This window comes from Anabrus simplex, chromosome 8, assembly GCF_040414725.1.
Source record: "Anabrus simplex isolate iqAnaSimp1 chromosome 8, ASM4041472v1, whole genome shotgun sequence".
In the NCBI taxonomy this organism is placed as follows: domain Eukaryota; kingdom Metazoa; phylum Arthropoda; class Insecta; order Orthoptera; family Tettigoniidae; genus Anabrus; species Anabrus simplex.
In genome coordinates, this window is record NC_090272.1 from 36,898,394 (window position 1) to 36,913,345 (window position 14,952).

The window sequence follows — 14,952 nt, forward strand, 5'->3', positions numbered from 1 at the left end:
TCAGGGCATGTCTTGAGAAGAGGACCACCCATGATTGGCTGGCAAGCACCAATCCAGACGTATCATCTGAGAGGAGGGGGATGTTGGTGTCTATAAAGGTTGATGATACGGCGGCAACCAGAAGATGGTAAGAAACATTGCAAGAGACATTGTAAGGGTGATTGTAGAGGTGATTGTAAAGGAACGAGAAGGAAGATAACTACAACTGCAACTACAACTACAACTGAGGCACTGTACGGGAAGGAAGTAGTGCTGATACACAGTACTGGAGTGACACGGCTGCAATGGACTGGACTTCAAACGTTCGTGGAGTGTACTCTTGTTATGTTCGTGGAAAGTGGGTGATTGTGGAGAGTGCTTGCGCATTAAGTATTGTAGCACTTTAGGCGGCCTAGCATTATATGTTGGTGAAAGCTATCTCAGACTTTCCATAAATTTATATGTTGAGGATCGACAGACGTGTGTGTATATATCTTTAAGTGTTAAAATATGTGAACACAGTAGCACAAGGTACAGTATCTGTGTGATGTGATAACTGCCGATTATGAGAATCGGTAAGTCGAATTGATATAGAGACAGTGAAGGGTATTTATCTTCATACATGTACATTGTTCATCGGACTATCTACAAATGGTAACTTAGTTCTCGCTTTCGTTTTCCCACTGTTTTCATTATTATTATTATTGTTGTGGTAAATATGGAGTCTTCCAGCAATATTTTATGTGTGTATTATATGTATAATGTTGTATGTTGATGAGGTGCTCATGCACGGAATTTGTTAAGAATATAGTTAGCTATTTTAGAATCAGTGTTATTGATGAACCTAGGTGCAGTTCCTACCTAAGTAGTCGTTTTCAGGAGGTTAGGTAAGGCCTGCAGCAGATGTACCAGTACGCAGCATTATGTACACGCCCTGGGATATACAGTTTATCATGCTCTTATCTAAATTTGAGGGATCCATTCTGGTGAACTCTGGCGCCCATACTACGGACATTTCGGTTAATTATGCTTATTAATTTTATTAAGTTTTTGAGTAATTTTATTTATATATTTTATTCATTGTTTATATTTATTATTATCATCAAATAAGTTACAATAGCAAGGAATTATAAGAACACAGGAACGCAGGGGGCTCACACCACACAGACCGCTAGTTCCAATACAGCTACAGGGGGCACATCCAGTAAATTAAAATGTCGCTATTGTGGGAAGACAGGGCACATTGAACGTGAATGTAGAAAGAAACAGAGGGATAAGGAAACAGAGGTACGAGAAACAGTGCGCATAGTACGTACACAACCAAACCCAGTGACAAAGGAAAACATAACTTGTTATCGTTGCGGCCGAAAAGGGCACATACAGGTGAATTGTCGACAAGGTGCACGCACGCAAGGTGCACACACTCCGGTAATGCGAACGGATAGCCGTAGGTGCTATTCGTGTGGCCAACAGGGCCACATTCAGAGAAATTGTCGCAAAGCCCACGGCAAGTCCACGGGCAACAGGGCCATGAAAGGCCAAACGCAGGGTGATTGCATAGGGGGCAAGGCCGTAAGATACCGAGCCCAATGCGAACATTGTGATAGGTGGTCACATCGAACCCAAGACTGTTGCTTCAAAAAGAAGGGCGGCAGTACGCACGCCACGAAAGCCTCCGTTGCTCAGGCGGCAAACTAGAACGGGCCCGTAGCAAAGGGACAGTTACGGAGGCCCGCAGATCAGACGGTCCCAAGAATTCTGACGTAGAAAGCACAGTGCTAATCCAGGTTGCGAACCAAGGAAAACCGTTGAGATTTTTTATAGATACTGGGTCCGATGTCAGCCTAGTAAAGAGGCAATCGGTACCCAAGGAATGCCTGATTGCCGGGAGCAAATCGATTGAATTAGCGGGTGTAAGTAAAGGAATAATTTACACCCAGGGTACTGTACGTTTTGCCATAGGAAAGACAAGTCACACATTTCATGTGGTAGCGAGTGATTTCCAATTAACACAAGATGGTATAGTTGGGCGAGACATCCTGACAGATAGCGTGATTAACTATAAGGAAGGTCATGTCACCATAAGAGGGCTACAATACCCTATGGGGGCGCGAGAGACGAAGGTGATCCGTCTCGAACCAAGGACCCAGGAGGTCGTTGTTATAGAAGTAGATCGGAATCTACCCTTAGGAATTATTGAGGAGGAAGAGGTGATACCAGGGGTGTACCTCGCCGGGTGCCTAACCAAATCAGAGCACCACGAAGCAGTGGTTAGTATAATGAATACCACTGAAAAGGCAGTGACCTTACACAGTCCACGAGTGCATATATAGGAGGTAGATAAGACGTGCCTAGCACAAGTGCGGAAGGTAGAGCAGAACAGTAGAGTGGCGAACGGAGAACCGGCCACCCAGAAGCCCCGATCACAGCGGGTGATAGACTGTCTGCGAGTTGATCACCTCACGCAGGTAGATAGAGAAGGGATATACGCCATCTGCGCTGAGTACAATGATATCTTCCATCTTGAGAGAGACAAACTAACTCATACTAATGTACTACAGCATGAGATCCCTACACCCCAAGATCAACCTCCAATTAATGTACGACCATATAGACTTCCCGAAGCACAGAAAGGGGAAATACAAGCTCAGATAGATAAGATGCTGAATGAAGAAATTATCACACCTAGCACATCAAGCTGGAACGCCCCATTACTTTTAATTCCCAAGAAATTAGACTCCTCAGGGAAAAAAATGGCGGGTCTCGATCGATTTTAGAAAATTGAACGAGATAACGATAGAAACCAGTTATCCCCTGCCATTAATTTCAGAACTGTTAGACGCCCTTGGCAAGGCGAGATATTTTTCGACCTTAGATCTCGCGAGTGGCTATCACCAGGTATTACTGAAGCCTGAAGACAGGCCAAAGACAGCATTCTCTGCGCTAGGGCGCAAGTACGATTTCAGGAAAATGCCCATGGGGCTGAAAGACGCGCCAGCCACGTTTACGAGGCTGATGAACAATGTGCTCACAAGGTTAACAGGTATAAAATGTCTGTGTTACCTAGATGACGTCATTGTGTACGGGAGTTCAATCCAGGAGCACAACGCGAAGCTAAGGGACGTATTTCAAAGGCTGAGAGAGAACACGCTGAAACTCCAGCCAGATAAATGTGAATTCCTAAGAACCGAAGTAGCATTCCTAGGACATGTAATCACTGACGAAGGTGTCTTACCAGACCCGCGTAAAGTACAGGCCGTTAAGGACTTTCCGAGGCCGACCACTAGCCGCCAGATCAAGCAGTTCTGCGGACTGAGTGGATACTATAGGAAGTTCATACCTAACTACAGCAAAATCGCGAAACCGCTGTATCAGTTAGTGAAGAAGGACGTTCCCCTTGTATGGGGAGACGATCAGGAGCAAGCGTTCCAGACACTAAAACAAAAGCTAATTGAGGAACCTATATTGCAATATCCGGACTTTGAAAAACCATTCGTTGTTACCACTGATGCGAGCAACGAATCGGTTGGGGCAATATTGTCACAAGGACGTATCGGAAAAGACCTTCCAATTGCCTATGCAAGTAGAACGCTTAATAAAGCAGAAATGAATTACAGCGTAACTGAGAAAGAATTGTTGGCAATAGTGTGGGCAGTAAAATACTTTAGACCTATTTGTTTGGGAGAAGATTTACTGTTGTGACAGACCATAAGCCGTTGAAGTGGGTCTTCAACGTGCAAGATCCGTCTTCACGCCTGCTAAAGTTCAGGCTGAAGCTGGCGGAATACGACTTCGACGTCGTATATAAGCAGGGCAAACAGAACTTCAATGCAGATGCCCTGAGTAGGAATCCCACTGAACCCAAGTGCCAAGCGCGAGTGGTTAACTCGGCTAAGCACAGGTCTCACTCAGAGACAACAGTAGAAACTCAGGCCTCAGACGAGAATAGAGAGGAGATACTGTCTTCAAAACCCGAGGACGCTACGGCAGAGGGAAAGAAGCGGACGGTAGCGAGGTTTCCGAGGACGCTAACGCAGAGGAGATTTCGCCCGAAGATAGCTTATCTGAGAAAGAGAACGAATTAGGCGAAGCTGAAAAGCTAGCCATTTTGAAGGAATGTCATGATTCTTTGGTGGGAGGCCACCAAGGAATAGCGCGCACGTACGCCAGGGTACGTGAACGAATTCAGTGGAAGGGCATGAAAGGGGACATTGAGCGCTATGTACGCACATGTCCCTCTTGCCAAAAGAATAAAGGGACCAGACCAGGTGTCAGGGCACAAGTACAGGGTTCACACCCTACGAATTAATTTTCGGAAGGAAGGCAAATATCCCGGGTGTGCTACAAAAGCCACCTGAGATGAATTACAACGAACACCAGAACGTGGTGGAGAAACTGACAGCACAGCTTAGGCGAAATCACGAGGCCGCCAGAAAGACCTTAATAGAGCGAAAAGAATTAGAGAAAGAACACTACGACAAAAAGCAAAATGAGGTCACCTTTCAGGTAGGTGATAAGGTTCTCTTGCGCAATGACGCATTGCGAAGAGGAAAATCCAGAAAGCTAAGCCCACCATTCGAAGGTCCGTACGAGATAGTAGATGTTTCAGGGGTGAACTGCACCCTACAGATGTACAAGAAAGGAAAAAGGGTTAAAGTACATAAAAACCGATTGAAATTGTATTTGTAGATAAGTGAAGTGAGAACTGGGAAGCGAATGTATTCGCAGATAGAAGGGTAACACATATCCTGTCTTTACCTTGCAGGTAGACAGCAGATATGGCGCGAATGCTAGGATTGCTGTCCATCGTAGTAGCAGTGATAGTCGTGACGTCACACCGCTACAGAATAGCCGGAGAAGTACTGGATGTCAAGGTGACACCATATGAGAGTACTCCAGGGGCATACTTCGACAATCAGGTTGAGATACAGTTATACCATACGGAATGGACTCTAGTTACCTATGTAAACCTGAATAAATTAAGTGATGTATTTTCAAATGTCAAGAGACACATACACTGCACTCAATTAATATGTACACAGTTAGAAAGAAGTACTAATCTAACATGTCAACAGGATGTTAGAATGCTAAGTGCACAATTAGAGAGAATTAATGAATCGAAGGAATTAATTACGAGGATTACTAAACCAATAGGGGAAACGGATAACACTAGGCGAAAACGAGGCCTAATTAATGCAGTAGGTTCCATCGCAAAGGCATTATTTGGAACATTAAGTCAAGATGATGCCGATAAATATAAGTCAAAAATTAGTGAGTTAGAGCAGGAACAGCTTTCAATTATGAAAATTCCAAAAGACCAAATGATAGTCGTAAAGTCAACATTGCAATCTATGAACAGCACCATTTACGATGTCACAGCCAATGAGCAGAGATTAACTCAAAACATTGCAGAAATTAGATCTTATGTTACCAATAGCACGCTTCAGATTACAGAAGCACTTAAGCAAGCAGAATTAGAAAACTCAGTGAATAGGCATTTAATTGAGATTGAAGGCCTTCTCATACAACTGTATGAGCATTACAGTGTTGTATTATCAGGTATAATGAATGCTCAGGTAGGAGTCATTCAGGTGCAAATAATCTCACCAGATGATATCATTAAAGGTTATAGGAAAGCTCAGGGAGATTTCCCTAAAGGATTATCCCTGCCATTTGATTTAAAATCAGCTTACGGCTACTTGATTTACAAGGTAGCCACAGTGGAAATGTTCGCTAACAAAAATTATCTAGTGTACGTCATCAAGACACCCCTTACAGATAGGGTAACTTATACAATATATCACATGATTCCATTCCCCACGTATATGAAGAGTAATCCACACCATTTTGTTTATCTTCAAGAGACCAAGGACTATATCCTTATGGACAAAGAGAAACAAACTTATGTTCAGTTAGATAAAGATGAAGTAAATCAATGTAAGGTAGTAACACCCAGTTGGAAACTATGTCATGTTAAATTCCCTATTAATACAGTGCACACTCAAAAGAGTTGCGCGATCCAGTTAATTATTGGAGTTAGTCAAATTCCAGATAATTGTGATAAAAGAGTACTTCCCGTTCAACAGTTCATGTGGATACCTATCAGAGCAAATATATATATATGTATCCCCAGAAGAAACTAATTAATAATTAATGTTATTTGTTTTACGTCCCACTAACTACTTTTTAAGGTCTTCGGAGACGCCGAGGTGCCGGAATTTAGTCCCGCAGGAGTTCTTTTACGTGCCAGTAAATCTACCGACACGGGGCTGTCGTATTTGAGCACCTTCAAATACCACCGGACTGAGCCAGGATCGAACCTGCCAAGTTGGGGTTAGAAGGCCAGCGCCTTAACCGTCTGAGCCACTCAGCCCGGCCCAGAAGAAAGTAAGGTAACATGTATGTGTAAGGATACCACCAGTGATGTCAGGTTAACAGGCACTGGTATTCTTGTTTTAAGTGCAGGTTACACAGTATATGGGCCACATAGTAAAATACAAGGTGTAGGTGAAGTGAACACTACACAAAGTAAAGACTTTGTACCAGAAGTCACACTTGATTATGACTGTTGTGAACAGATAGGTAGTGAAATCAAGTTAGAACAGATACCCGAAATGAATAAGTTGTCATTAAATAATTTGCTAAATCACATTAACGATTTACAATGGGCTACCCATAAGACACAAGAAGTGGAAGATATGGTGAGACAAAAAGAAGAAGAACTGCAAAGACAAATGGTCTATCAGCATATTAATGTGTACAAATACATTGTGTGGATAGTTGTTGGTATCATAAGTTTAATTTTAATTTGTTACTGTTGTAATTGTTGTTGTACGAAACTAGGGTTTCCAACAAAAAGATGGTTTGAAGACGCACGGGCTCACTGCCCTAATATATGTATAAAACAAACGGTAATTACGAAGGGTGATAAGGTTAAGACTTCAGATGAGGATTTAACTATATTCCAACGTCCCAGGCGGATCCGGGGACGCCCGGAGATGTCTGAGGAGATCATGGAATTACACTCCAGGCCTGCTGGGGGACTCCCTAGTACGCCTGTGAGATCTATAGAAGCAATAGAAATGGATACAAGTGTTAATCAGAGTAGAGAACAACCTTCCCCTTCACCACAGGGTCGCCAATCCTTACGTACCGGCAACATCAGAGTGTAAATAGTTTGGGACAGAAATGGACGCAACGTATGGTTGCATCCATTTCTTCCCTAAGGGGGGAGATGTCGTGTACCGACCTCCCAGGGGCTCAAACCGGCGGACTGCCAGGTGGAAGGCAGCCGGGGTTCGCAGCCGAGTCTCGAGCTCATGGTGTCAGAGGAGATTAATTAGTGTTAGAATGATTATCAATGACAGGAGACACCTTGTGGTATTAAGGTAATTGAATAATAATTATAGTCAGATTTAGTTACTGTAAGAAAAGGGAAATATTTCAAGAAGTTACATGTAGTGGAGAGAGCTTGCAAAGTGCGCTTACAAAAGTTGTTGACCAAGAGCGGAGACTTGTTGATCACAACAGGATATTTACTATGTATCAACAAACAAAGTTAGTATGCGGGCCAGGCGGCCTGCCTGGTGCCCGACAAGGGAACAAAGCAGAGTACAAGGCCAGTCAGAGCCAGTACAGATGCACTTTAGGAAAACAGGGAAAGATGAGGACAAAGTAAGACAGAAGACTGTAGTGCCTAGGTGGCAGCACTTACTGTGACAACTATTAAGAATAGTTACTTGAGGGCGCTACGGACTGGATGAACAGTTTGGTAATGCCCGTAAGACCTAACCACTTGGTAGTGGGTGGGGAGCGAACTTTGAGTTTAGGAGAGGAGATATAACCCCTGGCCAAGATGGCGCGGGGCCTTCTCCCAGCGAGTAGTTCGTACTTGTCAGAACGAGATTCTTTTCGAGCATAGCCCAAGTGCCACAGGGCAAGATTCAGAGATACGCGTAGTAGAAAAGTAGGCGCATGTAGCAAGCTCGCTCTCTCTTTAGATCATCACATTCAGACTTGTAAATGTACAGTACATAGTAGTTTTAGTTGTCCTCAGTAATAAAGGACAGGGAAATAATTTCATCTTTTATTTCGGGAGTTGCGGGACGAGTCATGCCTACAAATTACCTCCCTACATTCCGCTCGGCAGGACAGGTAATACTTCAACATCCAACGGCCTGGTGACCAACCTACGACATCGTCTCACTGGACAGGTAGGTCACGACACCTCGACCCAGAGTGTGAAGCTCCAGGACACTGCCCTTGAGGCGGTAGAGGTGGGATCCCTCGCTGAGTCAGATGGAAAAACCGACCCTGGAGGGTAAACAGCTAAAGAAGAAGATTTCAATGTGAAAGCCTTTTTTTTGCTAGTTGCTTTACATCGCACCAACACAGATAGGTCTTATGGCAACGATGGGGCAGGAAAGGCCTACGAATAAGAAGGAAGCGGCCGTGGCCTTAATTAAGGTACAGCCCCAGCATTTGCCTGGTGTGAAAATAGGAAACCACGAAAAACCCTCTTCAGGGCTGCCGATAGTGGGGTTAGAACCAATTATCTCCCGAATGCTGGATACTGGCAGCACTTAAGAGACTGTAGCTATGATCTCATTGCTACAAACCAACCTGAATTAGTTCTTTACCACGGTCAAATTAGTGTCCCAGGTATATCGCGACATGATGCTATATTTATGGCCTATTCTGTTAAAAGTCCCAAGTTCAAACCGAAAATAACTTCATATCGAGGTCTACGACGAATTGATAAGAATAAACTTTTACAAGACACAGTTGCAGTGCCACGGCATGACATATTTAAACTTAAAGACATAATGACAAAGTGACACGTTTCAATCAACATATGACTGAACATGCCCCTGAAAAGACGGCTCGAGTTTCACTGAAGCCAGCTCCCTGGCTCTTAGATGAGATTGGAGCACTTATGGCTGAACGCGACGCTGCTTACAGACGAGTTAGAAAACATTGCACTCCTGACAATCTACTTAAAGAGACTGAGGAACGCTACGACCCAACAGATTAGAAACGCGAAATTACGACACGCTCACAGTTTAATTCAACCAAATGTTTCAACTGCTGTGTTGTGGAAATCTATAAAGAGTTTTGGCATTGCCAAAGAACGAGACGACGACAAAATAAATATACCCTTGGAAAAACTGAACGATTATTTTTCATCCAATTGCACATTAAATGTAGCCCTGAAACAGGAAGCTCTTGACGGGATTTATTCAAAGATGCGAACAGATGGAAAAAAATCTACTTCCGTCCAGCAATCCAGTCACAAGTCAGGTTTGCTATAAATCGGATAACATCAACGGCAAAAGGAAATGAAGCATAGGAATAGAGATAAAAAAATAATTCTGGACGTAATATTACCTGCGTTAGTTAACATAATTAACTCTTCCCTTGTAGACAGCACATTTCCCGAAACATGGAAAGCGGGCATTTATACGTCCTCTAATAAAAGTAGCTTCCCCTTCGGAACCATCTGACTATAGAGCCATCTGTATATTTTCTGCTTTATCGAAAGCGCTAGAGTTCATCGTTCATAGACAAATTACAGACTATATGACGACTTACAACTTACTTGACCCACTACAATCTGGGTTTCCTCAAGCACACAGAACTACAACGGCACTACTGAAGGTCACAGAAGATATTCGAGAAGCAATGAACAAAAAAGTAGTGACAGTTTTAATACTTCTAGACTTGAGCAAAGCTTTCGATTCTGTTGACAATGACATTTTGCTCTCAAAATTGTGTTCCCTCCATTTCTCGTATATGCCCTCCTTTGGTTTCATTCCTACCTACATGGCCGTCGGCAGTGTGTTACAGATAGTTTAAACAAATCAACTTTGCGGTCCGTGCAGTGTGGTGTGCCCCAAGGGTCGGTCTTAGGGCCCCTTCTTTTTTCTATTTACATTAATGATGTCTCCCAAAACCTACCGCACTGCAGATACCATATTTACGCTGATGATGTACAAATGTACCTCCATACATCTCCAGATCGAATATTTTTGGCCATAGACAAAATCAATCAGGATTTAAGATCGTTTTCTTCTTGGTTTTTGAGATGTGGTCTTACGTTAAACCCAGTAAAAACGCAAGCATCATCCTTGGATATCCTAAACTACTCGCGATGGTCAATCAACCAAAGATTCCATCTATAAGGTTATGAAATCCTAACATACCATTCACGTCATCGGTAAAAGTCCTAGACGTTACTTTCGATGATGACATGTTATGGAAAACGCATATAACGAACATCACTCAGAAAAAATTCTCTGCGTTGCACATGCTGCTCGGATATAAATACTTATTTCCTGAAAAATGTTGGTGGAAGCTCTGGTTTTCCCTCATTTCGAATACTATGACATGATTTATAGAGACGCTGGGAGCAAGTTATTGAGCAGATTATAACGTGGTCAAAATGTATGTGTGAGATACGTCTGTAACCTACGGTACTATGACCATGTAACTCCTTCATTTAACCACCTATCTTGGCCCCGACTAGAAATCCGTCGCACTGTGCATACCCTATGCCATCTCCATAAAATCCTTCAGTCTTCACAGCCATTTTACCTTACTTCATATTACAAATATCTATCTTCTTATCACAGACTTAACACCAGATCTACTAATAATTCCATCCTTGCTTTACCTACTCATAGATCTGCCATCTACGATAAATCATTCACGGTAATTGCCTGCCGGGAGTGGAACCTCCTTCCCGAAAGTATCAGAGCGTTAAGCGCCATTCGCACTTACAAGGAAACTCTGTGGAGACATTTCATGCACCAATAAGGCTCACCTGTAAACTTGATGCTGCTATTTACAGCCATTCTATTGCCATGAATTTTCTGGTAGAAGATTAGTCTAAAATTCTTACCCGACCTGCTTTTCAAATGTTATTAAATGTTATGTACTACCTGTTTTTACATGTAGGATATTAGTTTTAAGAATTTGTCCTCTTATTATACCTAATTTATTTCATCTTCATTTAACCTTACCACTCTTCATTCTCGTATTACTATTAATTTTATTAATATTAAATCTATTATTGTAAAGTTATACAAGGTAATATATGTATATTTCAGTGCCTGGTTAGATGGAAGAGAAGGCTTGAAGACCTTACTCTTGCCAGGTAAAATAAAACATTACTAACTAAGCTCGGTATGTGAAAGACAGTGTGCGTTACTGGATGATGACCCAACTCAAACTTAACAGCAATTGGCACAAGCATTAAAAGTGTCTCAAGAAACAATCAGCAGACGTTTACGAGGAATATCAGTAAACTCGGTAAATATGTCTCACACGATTTGAATGAACGGCAAATGGAAAATCGTAAAGTCACGTGAAATGCTGCTTTAACGCCACGAAAGAAAATCATTTCTGTACCGAATTTGACGGATGACAAAAAATGGATTTATTTTGAAAACCCGAAGCGGAGAAAATCGTGGTTGTCACCTGGCGAAGCCGATCCTTCAACACAAAGGTCAGATCGCTTCGGCAAGAAGACCATGCTTTGTTTCTGTTGGGACCAGAGCGGTATTGTGCAGTATGAACTCTCGAAGCCCGGCGAGACCGTTAATGCACAGCACTATCGCCAACAAATTATTAATTTAAATCACGCTTTGTTCGAAAGACGACCGGAATGGGCCAGAAGACATAGCAAAGTGATTTTGTTACACTTCAACGCGCCGCCTCGCACAACAAAACCAGTGAAAGACAGGTTGAAATCGCTTGGGTGGGCACCTCGCACCCGCCGCACTGCCCCGACCTGGCGCCATCTATCACCTCATCGCATCAACGGGCCACGCGCTCGCAGAGCTGCACTTCAGCAATTTCGAGGAAGTTGGAAAATGGCTCGACGAATGGTTTGCCGCAAAAGACAAGCAGTTTTTCTGGCATGGTATTCATAACTTACCTGAAAGATGGGCGAAGTGTGTAGAAGCCGACGGCCAATATTTTGAATAAACAAAAACTGAATTTCCCTGGAAAAGTACGTGTTTTCTTTACCACAAAAAACCGGCAAAAACGTATGCATACACCTGGTACATTGCGTGTGTCCAAACAATAGTAGAAAGTACCTTGCCGCAAGATCCGCTGCAGGGCGAAGGCGTTTGGTACAGAGGGTTCCGTATGGGATTCCCGGCTGGATGGGGAGACTGGGTGATTTTGTCACATTCTACATTAAATTTCATTCTCACAGGCCGGCAGGTTGCCCATAGGTGTCAGCGCGAAAGACCTGCTCGAGGCCTCTTCGGAATCTACAAGCCATCATTCGTTGTTATTTTATCGCAAGGATTAGATATTCGCCTTATTTTCTGACGAAAGGTAGTGTTTTGTGCCATAAGTAGTGCACATCGAGTTCCCGGCTCTGCCACAGAATTTGAAAAGTGGTACAAGGGCTGGAACGGGGTCCACTCAGCCTCGGGAGGTCAAATGAGTGGAGGTGGGTTCGATTCCCATCTCAGCCATCCTCGAAATCGTTTCCCGTGGTTTCCCACTTCTCCAGGAAAATGCCGGGATGGTACCTAACTTAAGGCCACGGGCGCTTCCTTCCCTCTTCCTTGTCTATCCCTTCCAGTCTTTGTTCCCTGTTCGGCATAGCAGGTGAGGCCGCCTGGGCGAGGTACTGGTCATCCTCCCCAGTTGTATCCCCCGACCCAGAGTCTGCAGCTCCAGGACACTGCCCTTGAGGCGGTAGAGGTAGGACCTCTCGCTGAGTCCTAGTGAAAAACCGACCCTGGAGGGAAAACAGATTAGGAAAGAAAGTAGTGCACATCGAGACGAAAACATGAAACCTAATGAATTTTCTTTTTGGCTTATTATTTATGTAGGCTATTTCTTTCTTTCTGCCTCAAGGGCAGTGTCCTGGAGCGTGAGACTTTGCGTCGGGGAATACAAATCGCGAGAATTACTAGTGCCACGCCACCTGCTATGCTGTAATTGAGAAGCTTGGGGGATGGAAAGATTGGAAGGGAGAGACAAGGAAGAGGGAAGAAAGTGGCGGTGGCCTTCGGTTAGGTACCATCCAGGCATTTGCCTGGTGGAGAAGTGGGAAACAACTTCAAGGATGGATGAGGAGGCCACGGCCGCCTCCTTCCCATTCCTAGGCCTTTCCTGTCCCATCGTCGCCATAAGACCTATCTACGTCGGTGCGACGTAAAACAAATAGCAAATAATAATAATAATAATAATAATAATAATAATAATAATAATAATAATAATAATAATAATAATAATAATAATAATAATATGCCTTTGCTGGCAGGACCTAGTGTGTACAGTGCACTATGTCTTCTAGTATAGGCAAGAACAATTTTGTTACTTTCATTAATCTGTCTCTGTCTTATTCTTGGCTTTGAGAATATGAAAGTGACTGAGGTGTGAGCGATGCTAGTAATGCCATTCCTTATGCAGCCAGTCCCTGCTATGAATGGTGCGAAAATGTTGTTCATAGGGTCAGTTGGTTCATGCATTTCAGTGGGCTTGGCAGACTGATATGTAATCGCAGCTCCTGACTCGGTGAGGAAAGAAACAGGAAACTACCTCACTCCTCATTTCCCTAGTACGCCTCTTCAGTGATGCCTAGGTCCGCCTCTGTGGTGTAGTGGTTAGCGTGATTAGCTGCCACCCCCGGAGGCCCGGGTTCGATTCCCGGCTCTGCCACGTAATTTGAAAAGTGGTATGAGGGCTGGAACGGGGTCCACTCAGCCTTGGGAGGTCAACTGAGTAGAGGTGGGTTCGATTCCCACCTCAGCCATCCTGGAAGTGGTTTTCCGTGGTTTCCCACTTCTCCTCCAGGCGAATGCCGGGATGGTACCTAACTTAAGGCCACGGCCGCTTCCTTCCCTCTTCCTTGCCTATCCCTTCCAACCTTCCCATCCCTCCACAAGGCCCCTGTTCAGCATAGCAGGTGAGGCCGCCTTGGCGAGGTACTGGTCATACTCCCCAGTTGTATCCCCGACCCAAAGTCTGAAGCTCCAGGACACGGCCCTTAAGGCGGTAGAGGTGGGATCCGTCGCTGAGTCCGAGGGAAAAACCGAACCTGGAGGATAAACAGATTAAGAGAGAGAGAGAGTGATGCCTAGGCCATCTATGACAGCTGACGGCGAAGCTGTTGAGTATCCAACCGGTCTTCGGGCTGAAGACTGAACATATAATAATAATAATAATAATAATCTTACTAAGCAATAAGTGCTTGCGGGAAAGTTTGATTAAGTTCGTCCAATGGAAATATTGGGCAGTGTGTTTCCGTGGTGTAGTGGTTATCACATCCGCCTAACACGCGGAAGGTCCCCGGTTCGATCCCGGGCGGAAACATGAATTTTTACCTTGTACATCTGAGAGTGAACAGCAATATAAGGTTTTACGGAACGTCCAACAACAGTCACGGTACGAGCTGCCTGAAGTAAACATTTGGTCTCACTTGGGTGAGCACGTTGCTGAAGTGGGTCGGGAGAACGCACACTGTACCGATCCTCGGTAGTATAGTGGTCAGTATCCCCGCCTGTCACGCGGGAGACCGGGGTTCGATTCCCCGCCGGGGAGGACAATTTTTATTCATAGTGTGTCCAAACAAATTTATTTTATTTTATTTTTTATTTATTTATCTTTTTGCTAGTTGTACCTTATCGCAAGTACCGCTGCGGGGCGAACTACTATCCGCGAAACTTTTATTGACACTTCAGCTCCCTAGTGTTGTATACCTTGTATATCTTCGAGATATGGACTGGCAACTTATGACACCAAAATCGAATCGATTATGTAACGCCGTAAGACATCTGGTGGTGTAATTGTGAAACTTCGAGTACTACTCTTATTTTTACAATAAAGCAAAGAAATAGGGTCTATAGGTGAAAAGTGAACTTTTGAAACCTATTGCAATGGCTGAGGAAAATCCAAGTACATCACATGAATACCTTAGAACTCTATACACAGTGAGCACAGAAATAA

At 43.8% G+C, this 14,952-nt stretch overlaps 2 non-coding genes across 2 annotated transcripts; both read left to right on the top strand.

Annotated features, from left to right (window-relative positions):
- The first annotated feature begins 14,246 nt into the window (after positions 1-14,246).
- TRNAV-AAC (transfer RNA valine (anticodon AAC)) lies at positions 14,247-14,319 on the top strand. The gene has a single exon. It is a non-coding gene; the product is annotated as a tRNA-Val (tRNA).
- Positions 14,320-14,475: 156 nt separating this feature from the next.
- TRNAD-GUC (transfer RNA aspartic acid (anticodon GUC)) lies at positions 14,476-14,547 on the top strand. The gene has a single exon. It is a non-coding gene; the product is annotated as a tRNA-Asp (tRNA).
- The last annotated feature ends 405 nt before the right edge of the window (positions 14,548-14,952 follow it).